Below are 19,263 nucleotides of genomic sequence, written 5' to 3' on the forward strand. Positions count from 1 at the left end.
CAGTTTGAAACTTCGTATGATTATAGTTCATTGGCATAAATAGACTTAATCCTGCATTTTGATGCCAAATAGCCTTAACTTGAGACATCTCTTACAAATGTTTGACATTTTCTTTTCTCATGATGGCTTCCACAGTTTCCACATGTAAGAGTTGTCTCAGCATTTCATTTTCTAATGCAAAAAATTTACAGTTTTTGGAAATTATTTTCAAAATACAAGGGTTTTTTTCTGGTCAGTGACGGTGTGCCGACCTAGCATGTATTTTGGGTAGCTTGACGTCCTTTTGGATTTTTATTTTTAAGAAGTGTTCTTATACTCCACGCAACAAGTTGCAGGGGGTATAATGTTTTTGACCCGTCTGTCAGTCAGTCCGTTAGTGTTTTTTTGTCAGCGCAACTCCTCATAAACCGCTGCACAGAATTTAATCAAACTTTGCAGATATTTAGGACACAATGTGTAGATGTGCATATTACCAAGAAATTTCGATTCCTTTATTTTTTTCTGGGAATTTCAGCACTTTTCAACTTAGATTTTTGTCCATATCTTGAATATAGAGATGAACAGTTCGTCAGCGCAACTCCTCATAATCAGCTGCACAGAATTTCATCAAACTTTGCAGATATTTAGGACACTGTGGGTAGATGTGTATATTACCAGGAAATTCTAATTCCATTATTTTTATGGGAATTTCGGCACTTTTCAACTTAGATTTTTGGCCATATCTTGAAAATAGATGTCACAGATGTTGTGTTTTAAATTGTACATAAAATTGGCGCGCATTGCCAATCGAATGCGTTCGCTGCGTTTTTTTGTGTTGTGTGTCTAGTGTGAATGTTTTGGGAGATCATGTGACATTGTTTATTTTTGTATTTCCACGTGTTTCCGGTTAGGTGACCTAATGTGACCTTACAGCTGACCAATAACCGACTGTTTTTATCTTATTAATATGCATGTTTTAATTTCTGCACCGAGTATATAAGCGCAGTACCCGCCAATTCTCGACCCCCACGCTTTTTGCCTCTACGGTAGAAGTCTGTACATGTATTTGACACATAAGTATTCTGTAAAGTATTACTTGGAGTTAATTTAACTGGATTCCTGGTAAGCTTTCTGTTTACCTTTATAATAATTATTATATAAATGTATTTTATAATTCACTTTTATTAATTAATCCCGACAGCGAACAATCATATAATTTATGTGTTGTTAATGTCTGATGTTAAATGTAAAGTATTTGTTTTGGGTGTGTATTGTGTTGTGAGAGTCTGTTTAATTTATATTTTGTAGGTTTTTTTGTTATAAGCACAGTAAATAAATATAGTTGTGCCGAATCCAGTGTTGGATTTTTATCCTACAAAAGACCCGGTGACATAGAGATGAACAGTTTGTCAGTGCAACTCCTCTTAAACCGCTGCACAGAATTTTGTCAAACTTTGCAGATATTTAATACACAGTGTGTAGATGTGCATATTACCAGGAAATTCCGATTCCATTATTTTTGCCTGAAGAGTTTTGCCTATTATTGAAGAAACTTTCCAGCTAGGTAATAAGGAAATCCACTGGAATCAGCTTTTGTAATGAAATTTTATGTGAAATATTTTATGACTTTCAAAAAGACCGCTATTGATTTTTAGATCAAAATATTTATGATTTAACACACACACACACACACACACACACACACACACACACACACACACAATCTTGGATAGTTCTCACCTCCCCCTCCCCTCCTCAAATTGGTGCTTTGCCTAAAATAATTTCATAAGTACAGTATGTGTTGCATTGTCGAGTTTTGAGGGAGCGTGGGGTATGCGAGCTTACTCACTTTTTCTTTCATTTGAATAACTTTTATTTGTATATAGTTGTTATACATGTAGGTGGAATTACCGCACAGTAGTTGTCTGTATTTTCATTAAATACTCTTTAATTTTTTGCCGGTTGTATTTAATTACTTCCACAGAGTGAGGGGGGAATTGAAATCCAGCAGGGGCTGGTACGCTTGGGTGGGGGAAATGACCGAGAGGGTCTGGGGAGTACCCAGTTAGAATGCAGCCAAAGGGAAGTTTTGTCTTCCCAATATGGGGGCGGGGAGATGTCGCTAACTCAAGAGTTATTTCGGAGAGTCCGAGAGACACTCCTAGATTTCAAGATTTTATTAAGCTCATGCAGGAACGTCAGACTTTCCCGAAGGGATGGTAGGTAAGATAAGTCATGTTAACTGAATGGTGAGTCTCTCGGTCAGGATATGGGGCCCTGCGGGGGGGGGGGGGGGTCATAACAAGCCAGATAGGGTCATTAAAGGCTAGTATGACATTGCAGAATGACAGATAGGCTCTATGGAAAAGAACATGGGGATGCATTCAGGAAATATGTATGTAAGGCACTAGTATATGCCTCAATCACACCGAAGACGCAAGACGTCAAGCTCAGTGCGGGGGGGTTGGGGGGGTTGGGGGTTGGGGGGTCACAATGACTTAAGGTAAATCCTTATCGTCGACAGGCTACGGATGCTTGAGTTCTGTCGAGCACACTTAAGCTCAATCTTGTTGGATCGAGAGACAGGGGTACCCAATGCATACCAACATTGGCTCAGATGTTCAATCAGATGACCGGTCTTAAGAGTTGCAACCGTTTTACAAAGAATTGAGACTTGCGACTTACGATCAAAGTTCGTCGTAAATCAGCGACTGCTACATGGTTGTCTTAAGTCGTACGAACTGTAGTACCGGGTAAGTCGCAAAAAATTTTGCTCTTGCTATGGTAAATGAAATCTTTAAAAAAAACATGGTATCATATCTTGTTTTCAATAAGTGTTAAAAAAGGAAACTTTTCGGAGAAAGTCACAGGTCGCTGGACTACCTGACTGACGGAGAAACCCCCGACTATACCTGTTCCAGCTGGTGGAGTTGGTCAGGGGTGACATCGAAAGACCAACATGGCGGAGTACCGGGTAAATACATTTCACCAAAAATACAAGTAAAATACCTCGGCAATCATGTAATTCGTCAAATTTACAGTCAGCCTGAACAAAACTTTGTATCTGTAAACGTCACTTCCTGTAATTTAATGTAAAAATTTGGGGAGTGGATCAAAGATTCAAATTCTTCGAAACAAGTGCCCATTGAGAACAAATATTTACTATATATTTTCTGTTATTTAAAATATTCATACTATATATTTTCTGTTATTTAAAATATTCATACAATAATAAAGGGATACGTGCAATTTTACAGCGCATGTATACTCCATTCTATGACCTATTTCATGGGCGCCGCCATGTTTTCATCACGTGACCAGTCGTCCATCGAGGTGCTGATAACGCTGTATACAAATGCACGCTTTGACTGCTGAGTCATCCTGTATGACGTGTTTTCCAACCTTTATTAATAGTAAACATGATTGAAACAAAAGGTATACGAAGTTAAATCTTTAGAGTTTGTGTTATTTATTTGCGTTTATTATTAACAAAGGTTGTGTTAAGAATGGTGTTTTAAAACGTATTCTATGTTGAACCAGCTCCCACTTCTCTGTACATGTAGCTGAATGAAGTGTTGTGCACTTAGTTAACCCGTGCCGAAAAATGATTAATATACAGTTCAAAATATGGTAACTGTAACGGAATGATATTACCGAATCTCACGAATGCACAATAAATATATCCAAACAGCCCAGTTACCCTTGGTCCTGATCCTACTTCTGACTATGGAACCTTTTGAGCTCTTCAGCAAGTGAGCAGCTGAAATGACGATATGGATATGTCCCCATCTCTGATATTTTCTTACCTTTGATCTACATATAATATGCAAGTGGTTTCATTGCTGATCGCTGCCAGAGACGCTCCCCATGTACATGTAAATTCTGTAAATGACAAATGATAAGTACATACATGTATAAATAGGTCTATCTCTCTATACTATTTATAGTATAGAGGGGTAGACCTATATATATACTTATCATTCGTCATTTACAGAATTACATTGGGAGCTACTCCCCCCCCCCCCCCCCACCCTCTTCCTACAATGTTATTATTCCCTTTGGTCCTATATTTTAATGCATACCCTGGTTATTAATTTTTGTGAATAGCATAATATACTGTTTACATATCATATAGCCTAATAGTTCATTTCATTGCATAAACACATTGTAATAACATTTTGCTAAGATATGGAGATCTTACAAGTAGATGTAATATGCAATATGAAGCTTGATAAAGTGATACTGAATTGTGGTGGTCTGGATCTTTTTTTTTTCTTTCGCAGCACTGTTAAGGCGTACTTCGAAGAAATCAACAGAATATAAACGTGCATAAACAGGTTGGGGGGAAACGTAAATTCCGCTATAATAGTGGTATATCACTATTATAGTGAGATATCGCTATATTTTCAGCCGTAGTTACTCTCGATTTCATCAAATAACATATTTGCTGATTAAAGCGCAAGTTATGATGGGTATAAAAATGGACAATAATTTAAATCCTTGCATGTTATGAATTTTATTTAATTTTCTGCCGATGCGTTTTATAATATGAACACACTTTTTAAAGCGGAAGTTACATTTTTAACATAGCAACCAGTGATTGCGGTAGTATTGAACAAAGACTGACTCTTAATATCTCTCACACATGTGCACAAATTAGTGCTTGTACTAACTTTGAACCCACTTTGGAATAGGTTTGTCGAATTTACAGAAGAAAAGGTGATTTTTTCCTGCATAGTTACTGGTATGGAGGCCCGTTGTGACAAATGAAAAAAAAGCTCAGCACAAGTTCACTTTAATGGAACGGATTTGTGTCGTCTAAATCGTAAGCAATATATGTCACTTTTACATGTAATCTTAGGTACATGTATAATGTTTCCTCTCTTGATGATGAAACCATGAAATAAAATAATTAATCTTAGCAGGAAAAGGGAAAAAGTTGTAAAAATTACCTGTAGATGTGACGTCTTGTAAATTCTGCACAATTTATTGATTGTGTAAATTGCATAAAATTTTATATTTAACTACGTTATGCACTAAAAAGAGACAATGAAATCCTAATTACCAGAAGTAGATTATTCTGGTATAAATGAACGAAATACAAGGAGAAACAGATATATGAAGATATGAAAAAGGCCATTTGAACAATAAAATTTTTCGCAGAGTGAAAAGGTAGGATCAGGTGCTATGGAGGAGTAGGCATCCCCTGTCTATCATGGATTTTGCGAAATTCATTTGTTAATGGTTATCATGAATTAGTGCATCGTTGTCTGCGCCACAGCCGCTAAAATATCAAGCCTGCTTTTTTAAGTACACATAAGCCATTTTTTACACATTGAATTGTCTACGGTTTTTTCACGATCATGACAAGGAGCACACGGCGGATTTGACCGGTTGGTAGGGGGTGCTCACTCCTCTATGGCACCTGATCCCACCTCTGATGTTTTTAGGGGTCCGTGTTTGCTCTGTTTAATTTTTTTATTGTTCCAATGAACTTTTGAGATTGATTACTGTTTGTTATCTTCACATTTCATACAGTATTTTAAGCTTAAGCAAATTGGAAAAGAAATTGAATCGATTTACTTAATTTTCTGTCTTAGATTGTACGTATTCAAGGAGTGAAAAATTGAGTGAATTACATCATATTTTTTCTTAAAATCTATTTATTTATTTTCTGTACAAAATTAAGTGAAATATATCATTGCATTTTCATCGATTTATTAAATGTATTTTCTGTCTTAAAGTGTATTGAATTGTAAAAAAAAAAAAAAACCTAAGTTGAGATGTAATTAACATAATTGTTATAAACACAAATGAACTTTCAACACATGGCAAGATCAGGGAGGATAGATTATGCGATGTTTACGATACTCATCAAATTGAAGACGAATTTAATTTCATTCTTCAGTGCCACAGATATCTTAATTTAAGGAAAAAATACATAAATGAATATTATTACAAATCTCCAAGTACATTTAAATTACTTCATTTATTCGGTTTACATCGCATATGTACCCTAGTTGGCTTAGGGAAATTTATCCATCTCTTATGCTCTTATATTACGTTACGATGATCTGTCAGGTTGACCCAATGTCTATTTGTTCAAGGTTAATTTTCAAATGTTTATATATAATACAACAGCATTGCTACATACATTGTAAAATAAATTAAATTGTTCTAAAGTATTCTTTCTTCTGCTTTATATTATAGCATATATTATAGTCTTCTATACAAGTGAATGGAACTGTGGGACTGAGGAACACTTGATCAGGGGTCTCACCCCCCTTTTGGACTCTGTGAGAGTCTTACTTATTGTAAAATATGTGTAGATTATAAGTTATTTTTGTAACTGATGGGCTGTCTGTCCAAAGTTATATTCTGAATAAACTATATCATTTTTGCAAGCAGAAATATGGGGACTTGTAATTTTTTTTAAAAAAGTGGGAATAGGTGGAAGACACCCTTAAAACCGACCGAGGCCCTTTGTTGTTCGTATTGTTAATTTTGTTTAACATTCTCAAAAAGAATGTCAAACAATGTGTTTGTAATTACCTGCAGAAATGACATGTTACATCATTGTTCACGATTTATTGCAATTAAACAATACAAATCGGTTTCATCAGAATAAAGTGAACATGGAATGAGCTTTTTTCGTTTGTCACAACGGGCCTCCATACCCGTTACCATGCAGGCAAAAATCATCTTTTTTTCTGTAAATTCGACAAACGTATTTCAACGTGGGTTCAAAGTTATTACAAGCACTAATTTGTGCACATGTGTAAGAGATATTAAGAGTCAGTCTTTGTTCAATACTACCGCAATCACTGGTTGCTATGTTAAAAAAGTAACTTCCGCTTTAAAAAGTGTGTTCGTATTATTAAACGCATCGGCAGAAAATTAAATAAAATTCATAATATGCAAGGATTCAAATAATTGTCCATTTTTATACCCATCATAACTTGCGCTTTAATCAGCAAATATGTTATTTGATGAAATCGAGAGTAACTACGGCTGAAAATAGAGCGGAATCTCACTATAATAGTGATATACCACTATTATAGCGGAATTTACGTTTCCCCCCAACCTGATAAATACATACCTTTTAAAAATGAATTTTAATTTTGTAAAGGTACTATATTATGTTATGACTTTAACATTCTTTGAAATAACATTGTATATCCCGCTCTGTACTGAATTTGGTTTGGTCACGTTATTTGATAGTCACGTGATAAATGTATGTAATGTGTACTGTATGTAGGTCACAAACAAATTTCAATATCGCAAGGGCATACCCTAGTTAAAATTAAAAATTAAAGTAATAGATTGTTTCTACATAACTTGTAGTTTATGGAAAGTGCTGCTGCTTTAAATAGAATTCGCATTTTATTAGTTTAAATTTCAGTTATCTTGCTAATGTCGAAATATGTGTGACCTTTACCAAGTATTTTATGTATTTATCAAGTTATGCTGTCGATTTCAGGAAAGCAGCAGCACTTTTCAAGTTAAGGAAGATGTCCATTATGTGTATTCAAAAAATGGTCAAGATCTATTAAGTGTATGCCCTTGCGAAAAGGCGACTTAATGAGGCACCTCGGCATGAAACATGCACACCCTGTAGACAAAAACACGGTAGAATTAATTCAATACATTCTCTCGATATTTTTTAAATAATGGCACTAAACAAACGTTTCAGATTTGTATAAATGGTCTACCTAAGATTTTCAAATAATATTCTGTTTAATAATAAAATGCATTTTTCACTGTGAAAAAATTACTTGATCCGCCTTTCACTGCACATAAAATGCGTCAAACTTTACCATGATGACGTCATGTCGACAAGTGCATTGCGATCAGTGACTTGTTTATATCTTGCTGTGTGGGATTTAACTAGCGACAAAAATGAATGCAGTGGTAAGTTTTGATGTAGTTCATTACTCTTGTGCAGTTTAGATTCGCAAATTATTTCATTTTCTGTTATTGTGAGGAATTGCTATATTTGTGTGATGTCAAAGTAAACTTTTCCCGTATAAATTAGGCCCCGCCCCCTTTATGCAGCCTAAACAGAGCTGCGTTTCTATTGGTTATAATTTTCTTGTGTTTTTTTCCCCTTGGCTGTCTTATTATTTTTTTTTTATAATTCAAATTTGATTTTCATCCTCTCATTTTGAATTATGCTAAATTCTGTAAAACAAATAAATCAGAAAATTCAAATTGAAGAAATCTCAATGTTTCAGATCCACCACAATCTTCAGACCCAGGCTGGAGAACAAATGACTTGACAAATTGGCCCCATCTTATGTATGAAGATTTGGTTGATTATTTAATCAACTCAAAGGCCTATGATTGGAAACAAATGAAGTCATTTAGGGCACTGTGGGGCCAGAACTATCTTAACTCAAAGTGGTTGGGAGATGTGCATAGTATAACTGTTAGGCAAAATATGTTTTTGAAGGCAAACGTCTCTCCTTCCCAGCCAGGAACTACGCGCCAAGATTATTCTGCCTGGATTTTGGTAGTCCGTGAGGATAACAATTATAGTATAGCAAATGCAAGCTGTTCATGCCCGGCAGGTTTGGGCAGTCATGTAGCCACATTTCAGCTATTGCATATGCAGTTGTAATGGCATGGAGCCAAGGTTTTGCAGGGAAGTCAGTGACGGAAATGCCAGTGTATGGGGTAAAGGGGCCAATGCAGCCACCAACGACCATCAAGTTTCTTTAAAAGAACTTGATTTTCAACGACCATCTCAGCATAAGCCCTTAAATCATAATGATGTGATTGAACGTTCAAAGCCTCAAAAAGAATTTAGGTTTAGAAAAGTAGATTCCCATGGGGAATTGATAGAATTTACAAAGAATTCTTCTTTGTCAAGCTTATTTAAATGCAATGGAACCATTGCTAATAAAACCATTAATTCAAAACCTTTTCAACAAGTTACAGACTGCATGTTTGACACAAATGATGTGCAGCATGGCAATCATGACATAGATTTTTCAAAGCCAGTCAGTATCTCAGATATTCAATGTGATGTGTGTAGAAAAATTTACATGAAATATGTACATTTTTCTGATAATCAGATTGATGAAATTTGTAAACGAACAAGAGCAGAATTCTGAGTTATGGTTAGATAGCAGACAAGTTAGAATTTCGGCATCATGTGTTAACAAAGTGCCTAAAACAAGCAAAACAAATCCTGAAATATTTATTACGAATCATTTGTATCCAAGATTCAAAGGTAACATTGCTACAATTCATGGTAAAACATCAGAACCTATTGCAAGGGAATGATTTGAAAATACATTTGATGTACATATTCAAAAGTGTGGCACTGTTACCAATAAAACTGAACTTTTCCTTTCTGTAGTCCAGATTGCATCAAGGATGATGAAACCCTTTTGGAAATAAAGTGTTCACTGAAATTACTACCTGAGCTCTTAACAAGTAAAAGCTATTATATCTTACAAGAGAATGATACTTTCACTATCAATAAAACAGGGAGAAATGGATACTATACTCAAATTCAAATGCAGCTTCACTGTACAAAGAAATCATTATGCAAATATTATACATGGTTTTCAAAAAGTGGTGAATCAGTGTGCATTAATGTTCAATATGACAGCAATTTTGTTGAAAATATTTTGCCAAGAATTAGGGCATTTTATTTCAAAAAATTACTTATCAGAATTGTAGATGATTTTGCACAAGGGAGACTTTCCTTCAGTGAAAGTTATGCAAAGTTATGCAAACTGTAAACAACATGTACCAGTGTCATGACTATGCAAAATAAAAGAGAAAAAATTCCTATTTTGTCTTATTTCAGCAGGGTTGGCAAAAGACTGGGAAATACTCATATTCCCCAGGACGGTGGGAAATACTGGTAATTACCGGGATTTACTGATATTTCCCGGGAAATACTGGGAAATAAGAAATAGCTACAGATTTCATTCATATTGACATGTAGTACACCTTATTGGCTAAGATATCTACCTGGGTATCACTGTCCCTGATTTAAAAAAAAACTCTGTTTCCAAGTACATTTAATTCATTTTATATAATCATAACACAGTATATTCATATACCAGTCATCAGTGTCATTTGTTTCGTGCTTGAGTCAGATGTAGTCTTTAAAGGTCCATGAAATGAACCCAAAGATCCCAACTGGGTTTTTATGTAACTAAAGAAGGATCTTAGAAAATTCTTAAAAGGTAATTATCTCTCAAAACAGGAGCACAAAACTGTCCAGAGCAATTTGTTAAAACAACATGATTGTTTGTAATAACTACAGTGTTTATGGAAGGATTAAAACAAGTTTTTTTGGTTCTTGGGTTAATGATTAATATTAAAACTTAATAATTTTACAAAACTGAAACGAAACTTGAATTGGTAAACTTTATACAGCCAGGGAAGTGTTTCAGAATGCTTATGGTAATGGGACCTGGAGTAGTGTTACATTCTGAATATGTTAAATTGCAATTTTGACATATTCCATCTTATTCATGTTTTTATGTTTATTCTATTTTTAAATTTTGTGTAAGATTGAATGAATTAGGGAAATAATAAAAACTTTAATAACTTTGTATTTCCCAATATTTCCCAGTTTAGAGAAAATTTATTGTATTTTCCGGGACGGGAAATACCGGTATTTACCACTGGTAATTCCCACCACTGGTATTTCCCGGCCAACCCTGTATTTCAGACATTATGGTCTGTTCTTCCAAAACAAGAAATTTTATCAATATTATATTTAACACATGGAAATGTAACAAGTTCAGTGCTAAACATTGGAATTATGGTACACATGAACTTTACCTCATTCTTTTATGAGCTGGGGTCTCAAATTGCAAAGAGCACCAACAACTTTAACTATTTTGTTCATTTTCTTGACAGATTTAATAGAAATTGTGCTATTAAGAATTCTGTAGGTTTTCATTCGTCTATAATTGCACGCTCGACATGAATTCTAAATGAAGCAATTCTGCGAGACTCGATAACCTCTTTCTCAGTTAACTGTTTTCTACCTCTTAGAAGTGAGTTACAAAATTGTTGTTACAATCAATTACTACACAATGCCTTCCACCCCCTTTCTCATACGGCATGTTGTTCCGAGTTATCAGTACAGTAATGGCTGCCGCTTTCAGCGCCACCTTTAGGCAAAGGGCACTAACTCTTAAAATATTACCAGTTAGAATGGTGTATATTATATTGGATCCTGCAAGTAGGTTAAGATGGTCAGTCGGTAGAGCGCTCGCTCCCTGATTGGAAGGTCGTGTGTTTGAATCACGGCCGCGACTGACCCAAGTCGATAAACAAAATTAAACATGAAAATGTGTCCATACTCAGTTAACGCCATTAGTTGACAACATATTTTTCTGAATTCGAGACAAATATCTGACAAGTCAACATTAAGATCTGACAAGTCAACATTAAGATCTGACAAGATCTAACAAATCGACGCAAACATCTGACAAGTGGTGGCAGAGATATGCCACAATATAATACATATGGAATGCAATCAAAGTAAATTAATTTATCGCTGTAAAGATCAGGTAAAGATCAGAGATAAGGGATAGGTATGTATTGTCAAAATAATAATAATTAATGTAATATATATATGTAAAATTTATGTTTAAATGATCAGACAAAAAGGGCCTTTTACGCACGTTTCATCTCTTTTTAGCCAGTGGTTCTTGGGAAGGTTTTTAAATGATTCCAACCATTTTTTTTCTTATTCTTAATTATCTCCCCTTGGAAGAGGGCGTGGTATTTCATTTCCTACAGATTAATACTCATCTGAGTGGTGGGATTAACGGCTGGCTTTTGGGAGATTCGGGTGAGCCTGTCATCATCTCCTGTAGAAAAATCATTTCAATAAATTTGTGCAAATTACCCATAACATTTATCAAGTAAATTATTTTACAAGGGTATCTCCTGAAGTCCCACTTTAATGACTCCCCAGAGCCAAGCAGAATTAAATTACAATTCAGCACACTGTAGAACACGAGTTGTAGTTGAGAGGGCTTTTGGAGTTCAGGTAAGGATTTTTTTTTCCTTTTCAAATGACCCAAACTTATGTTGCAAATAAAATGGCTAAATAAAAAAAAGAAAATGAACACATCAATTGCATTTTAGATGCCTGCATCCATCTGGAGGTGTACTGCCCTTTGCAATGCCTAAATCAAAGCCATTCTTGCCTGTTTTAAGCTGCACAACATATGCATTGATTATGGAATACCAAATCCAGATGTGGAGTATGAGGGAGATGTAGAGGACAGAGATGTGATGGCTAATCCCCCCTTAAACCCTGCTCTACAGCAAGTCAGACAGAGACTAGTACAACGCTTCCAATACATGAGATCGTTTTAAAGCAATTTTAGCTGGTTTTAATTTTGATCATGTTCCTTAATTCTCTTAACTGCAGAACTGTAGCTCTCTGGTTGAAAAAATTCGGACACCCAAACCAGAGAGCTACAGATTCAAGCATTGTAAATACCTTCGATTCGCTTTTTTGTCGCTCGGTTCGGGTATTATTTCTTGAATTATATGCATTTCTTCACTTAAGGGATGATATTATTTAATTATCTTTTTTTTACCTGTATTCCTGATACTTTATTTACGTTTCAATTGATAGAAACAGCTCTATATTGCCTTGGATTGTCAGCTTTTAAAATTCGCATTCTGACGTCCATGTGATAGGATCATGCTAGAATAACGCGCCCTAAAGGTAAATAAAGTATCAGGAATAAGAGTAAAATATATGGTAAATTAACAGATACCATACCTTAAGCAGAGGAACGCATATACTATACAGTAATACAAGAAATAATACCCGAAGCGAGTGACAAAACAAAAAACAAAACGTCGCGTAAATCGAATTTACAATGCTTTGCTCTGTAGCTCTCTGGTTTGCCTGTTCGAACTTTCTAAACAGAGAGCTACGGTTCTGCAGCTATAATTCTCTGTACTGAAAGATAATACAGACTCATAGCAGGAAGAAATACTTTGTTTAAAATCTCGCATGAAGTAGTCACGTATGAAGTCATCATTTCGCAAGTTTTACGATCGATACAATGACCTTGTCAGCACGTACAACCTATCATTAAGTCAAATGCTGACTGGTGATTTTTTTTATACCAATTGTAAGGCCATTACTTATACAATGAACTGTCTAAGGATTTTTCCGGTTTTTTTCTGATCATGACGAGGAGCACACAGCGGGTGTAACCGGTCGGCAGGGGATGCTCACTCCTCCATGCCACCTGATCCCACCTCTAAATTTTGAGGTTCTTGTTTGCTTTTTCAAAAAAGCAACCCAAAGCAGAGATAGTTTAAACATTGCTGCGTTTGAACACTTTTAAGCAAAAGATGTATATCTGTTGTCTGAGTTACTGTCCATCACCTTGTGTGCGGTGAGGAGTAGATAAAATATGATTTCTTCACATTGTGGTGAATAATTACCAATCAATCATCATGTAAACCGGGGTCCCGTTTTACAAAAGAAATTACGACTAAGACCAAAATTTAATTCTGCGTATAACTTTTCAATTTAATTTATATTAAAATGGCTTAAATCTTTTTAAAAGGAATATAGTAAGATATTTTTACGCTAGCAATTTTAAACAGAATCATCAATTTTGCAAAATTTTACAATCAACTTAATTTTTTGGTCTTAGGCGTAAGTTCTTTTGTAAAACGGACCTTATAACTGTCCTGGTATTCTTTGTTATTCCATTCAAGAAGTAACTGTTTGGACACAAATTAACTGTTGTCTATAGCCCCAAAAGTTTTAAAACTTTGATTGAAATTGCCCAGAAATAGACACCTATCCAAAAATGATTTTTCCATGAATTGTTTTCATGTGAGTTCAAAGTTGAAAATTATCACTGCATCAAAGTGAATTTTTGCACACCCTGAGAAAATTGCTAATTTAAAAATAAGTTTGAGTTAGTAGCTAAATTAAGCTACCTACTTCAGGTAGGTATATAAAGCTGTAAGGGTAATTCAAGCTACGTAGCTAAATTAGCGATTTTACCAACCTAACAACACTTGACTCTATTTGCATGACCCAACGATTCATGGAGTGATCCATAGAGGACCTAAATCCTCGAGGTCATCATAAATCGCTATATCACAGATGCAAAAGAAAAATTGCACGCATTTCAGACTGGTTTCAGTTTTTAAAGTAATTCCCTAGTAGTTATACGTCTTGAGTATATGTAAATAATAAAACCGTGATCGGTATGACTTATCATTACGCAATGACAGTTTTAGCGAAGGCCATGGACAGAGAGGAACATCATTCCTAACCCAGTAGTAGTCGGTCTACACCCATAATAGATTCATCAATTCCATATGCCGACTATGCGTACACATGCTCTGGGTTAATTGAAACTGGGAATGTTGTGGGTCAACAAGAAGAGGCATGAGATGCAGACGCAACTGAATTTGGGTGGACTTCTGGTCACCGAATTGTAGGGCTAGGTAAGAAATTATGAATAAAATGAGAACGGTAAATAGTTAAAATATGTCATTTTGTATTTTTTCATCGCCACTCTCAAGTCCCCCCCCCCCCCCCTTTTTCACAGGGGTTTGGGTCTTGATTTATAAATATGAACATTTTTTTATATATTCAAAAGGAATAGTTACATATTTATAAACCACGACCCAAGTATCTGTGATTTCCCCTCTAACATTCTAACAAGCATGTGAAATTGTGAACCAGAAATTATTAATCTGTGAAATGACCGTTCATGGAAGCTCAGTCGGTAGAGCGCTCGCATTGTGATCGGGAGGTCGTGAATTCGAATCTCGGCCGCGACAGACCTAAGTCGATAAAAAATGGGTAGCAACTGTTCCTTCGCTATGCGCTCTGCACTTTGAAGTGAGAGTTGCAGGTCCTTCGGATGAGACCTTAAAAACCGAGGCCCCGTGTCGCGACAGGCGTTGGCACTGAAAAGATTCCTCACTGCTCGATGGCCCTGAGTGCCGAGTAAAGGTCAAAATTTGAAGCCCTTCACCGGTATATGGTGACGTCTCCATATGAGTGAAAAATTCTCGATGGGACGTTAAACAACATACAATCAATCATTAATATGTGAAGGTATACAAGGAAATTAAGAATATTATTATTTACTCTCATGTATTGTTGGGGTTCTAACTCTTGGTTTAGAAGCCTGTCAGATATGTGGCCACCTTCTCCATCTGAAAGATAGTGTGGGTGAAAAGAAATTTGGATTGGCTCACGTTTTCTTGGTGAGGTGTAGCTGTATGGAATGTGGGCTGGTGAATGATTTTTCCAACTGGAAGCAAGCATAAGACAAACAACTGTGCAAGTGCATGGTGTGTTAACACGAAATTAGCTGCAGGTAAAACTTACTGAAATTATAAGCAAAGTATCCTGAATCATAATTTTTTTTCTCTGCATTACTCTGCATACAGATTTAAACCGTAAATAATTTATTTTACAGGTATGGTAAATGGAGGATTGGTGAGTCCCATATTAAACGCTCTAACCACTGCGCCACGCGGGCGACATGTACTGTGTGAAGCAGAATTCAGGGAACTTCACAAAGCTTGCTGAGGACTTGAAAAATATAGTCCCCCAATTTCGAGGATTCTTATTGCTACATTTATTTTCGTTAATGGAATGAATCCTGTAATTTTCTTGGAATAGGCAAATGAAACACAGAGACAACGCACAGCAACTAAGCCCCAAGTCCACCAAAACAACAAAAATCGGGAGCAGAGCAAACACGGACCTCCAAAAACAGACTTAGGACCAGGTGCCAAGGAGGAGCGAGCATCCCCCGCTGACCAGCCACTCCCGCCGCGCGGCCCCGCCACGAACGGCAAACAACTCCGCCGACGACCCAGCGTCGAACAAATGCCGAAAAACGCCAGTTAGCACATGGCCCAATGACAGACTGCACCTGCCGACAAGATCACTGCACCGACCAGAATTCGCGAGATGATGACTCCAAACGAGACCGTTGACACTCTTGTCTAACCAAGCTGTCCGCCAACAACTCATCCCGCCCCAGAATCCGCCCACACGAATATGATGCATCTGGTGAGAAACAGAGCTGCAAGGCGTCGCCCAGTATAAAAAGGCGTCATTCCTTCGAGTCTATAAGGGACACAGATTCAAGGACTTTATTCGGTGCCCCTCGGATAATCCTCAGGGATATTAAACATATGTCATATGTACAGTCTTCAGATTCCCAGTTCTGGTATAAAACCAATGGTTCATACAAAAAATTGAAAGAATGTAAAGTTTCTATTAGAGATATATTCGAAGACTCCTTTTTCGATCGATCCCATGTCTTCTATTTCAAAATGTTCTGCGAAAAACTGTTAAAACCTGTGACATTTTGATAACTAACACTTCTTTCACCAGTAATCTTACTGGACAGCTTCTGTACCAAAATTTGGGAAAATCTGAACTGCAAATCTTCTAATGTTGTCTACGGAATAGAATGTAATCTTTGTGGACTTGTTTATGTTGGTGAAACCAAGGGATCACTCAATAAAAGAACATCAGGTCATAGATTTCAGATAAATAATGGGGGTCAGCAACTTTTATACAAACAATTTACCTGATCATTCTATTTTGTCAATGAAAGTTAGAATTCTGGAAAAGATTTACCACCACACAAACAGTCCATCACTGAGTACACCTTTCCGTAGACAACGAGAAGAATTTTGGATAAGAATGCTAGGGACAGCTTCTCCCTATGGATGTAATGACAATGTCGATAGTGTTGGAAATCTTTCCAGTCCACAGTGTAACAATGTAAATGTGATGGGGCTTTTAACCATACACAGACTTAAGCGTAGTCATGGGCATCGGTCTTACAATAAACCTTTTATACACGATGTCTCTTTTGATTCATTACTACCTTACGTCAATCAACAGTTAGGTCTACATCATATTCGCACCAATCTTTACTCTGTCCCTCTGAAACTTTTAAATAGTCTTCTTGAAAAGGTCAAGGAAAGTCCATTTTTTGATTCCTCGACACCAGAATATAGGCTCGGATCTGTGATTATGGACATTACAAATCATAGGCTTTTTAAACCCGCGCGTTTTACTGAAGAAAATGCAGCTAAAACAATCCGTTTTTCCTTAAACTTCAATATGCCAACAAAGGAATTGACGCGGTTAATATAAGTAATATTCTTAATCACAATAGGGTCCAGTCTTGTATTCCACCATATTTCAAGTTAAAGACTACACCTTGTATTTCCTACAAATATACATTGACTATTGCTTCCAAACTTTTTAATTACAAGAAAACTTTACAGGGCCTGGATATCGAATATCTGAAACATAATCCTCCATCGTGTTCATGTTCTTCATCGCCCTATAACTATAGTCCTGCTGGACACGTTATTACTGGTGACGTAAATATAGTTAATAATGAGGACCTTAGATCACTAATTTCAAAAGGTCCTAAATTTAGGGAACCCAGATCCTTCAATTGGCGTCGGAATTTCATAAATATTATGGATTCTGTAGAGGACTACGCCAGGCGATGGGTCAGACATGAAAAAGAAGACCATGACACTTTGTCAGAATGGATTAAATGTATCAGATGTATGTTAAAATCGCGCATTAAAAGATTGAGAGGCAATATGAAAACCATTTATCCTTCTGTATTCAATAATCCAGAAGTGAAAAAAGAATTAGATAGATTACATGATCAGTACGTACTGGTCCCTGCTGACAAAGCAGGTAACAACATTGTCTTTGTTTGTAAGGCTCATTATATTAAATGTATTTTAGAGGAACTTGGATTTAATTCTACAAGTGGTAATCCAACTTATACTCATAGTTCCCTTTCCAAGGAAGAAATTCTTCAAAATCATATGTCAGTTTTGAATATTTTTAATATTCCAAACAACCAAAATGAATTTGAATTACCATATTTATATTGGATTCGGAAACTTCATAAAAATCCTTACAAACAAAGATACATAGCGGGTTCCAGTAAATGTTCAACCAAGTCTTTATCTTTACTCCTCACTAAGATATTAACAGTGGTGAAGGAGAAACTTCAAGAGTACTGTGCAACAATATATTCGAGAAGTGGTGTAAATCAGATGTGGATACTTAAAAATTCCAAGGAACTTTTGGAAAATTTGAAATCACAAGATTTTACCAAAATCAACAGCTTAAAAACTTACGACTTTTCAACTTTATACACAACCATTCCCCACGATAAATTAAAGTCCAGGCTTTTTGAGATCATTGACAGCTGCTTTTTCAATAAAAATGGAACTCGTAAATATACTTACCTTGTCATTGGTCATTTGCAAAATTATTTTGTTAAAAAACATTCTGATTGTACACACAAGTACTCTGAAGTTGACATTAAAAAGATGCTTGAGTTTCTGATTGACAATATCTATGTGGTTTTTGGAGACCAGGTCTTCCAACAATCTATTGGAATTCCCATGGGTACCAATTGCGCCCCGTTATTAGCAGACCTTTTTTTGTATTCATATGAAGCAAAATTTGTCCAAAATCTTGTACGTGAAAAGAGGAAAACACTTGCTGTGGCCTTCAACTCGACATTTAGATATATCGACGACGTATTGTCAATAAACAATGGCTATTTCCATTCTTATGTCGATACGATATATCCTGGTGAACTTGAGATAAAAGATACCACAGAGTCTGACACATCCGTTTCATATTTGGATATTTTACTTGAAAAAGACGTTAATGGTAATCTAACAACCAAGCTTTATGATAAACGTGATGACTTTAACTTTTCAATCATCAACTTCCCTTATTTATGCAGCAATATACCTTCATCACCTGCATACGGGGTATATATCTCTCAGCTGATTCGATACGCAAGAGCATGCTCTACGTATGGACAATTTCTAAAACGAGGTAAATTATTGAAAAATAAGTTGATGAGACAAGAATATCAGCTGTCTCGTTTAAAGTCATCATTTCGTAAGTTCTATGGTCGATACAATGACCTTGTCAGCAAATACAATTTATCATTGAATCAAATGCTGACTGACGTTTTTCATACTAATTGTTAAGCCATTATTTACACACTGAATTGTCGACGGATTTTTCCGTTATTTCTCGATCATGACAAGGAGCACACGGCGGGTGTGACCGGTCGGCAGGGGATGCTCACTCCTCCATGGCACCTGATCCCACCTCTGATGTTTGGAGGTCCGTGTTTGCTCTGCTCCTATTTTGTATTGTTTTATGGACTTTTGAGCTTGAATACAGTTCGTTATCACCATATATTTCATTTCAGA

Source organism: Saccostrea echinata, unplaced genomic scaffold (assembly GCF_033153115.1).
Source record: "Saccostrea echinata isolate AGI-Se365-2 ecotype Australia unplaced genomic scaffold, CSIRO_AGI_Sech_v1 ptg000016l, whole genome shotgun sequence".
Classification (NCBI taxonomy): domain Eukaryota; kingdom Metazoa; phylum Mollusca; class Bivalvia; order Ostreida; family Ostreidae; genus Saccostrea; species Saccostrea echinata.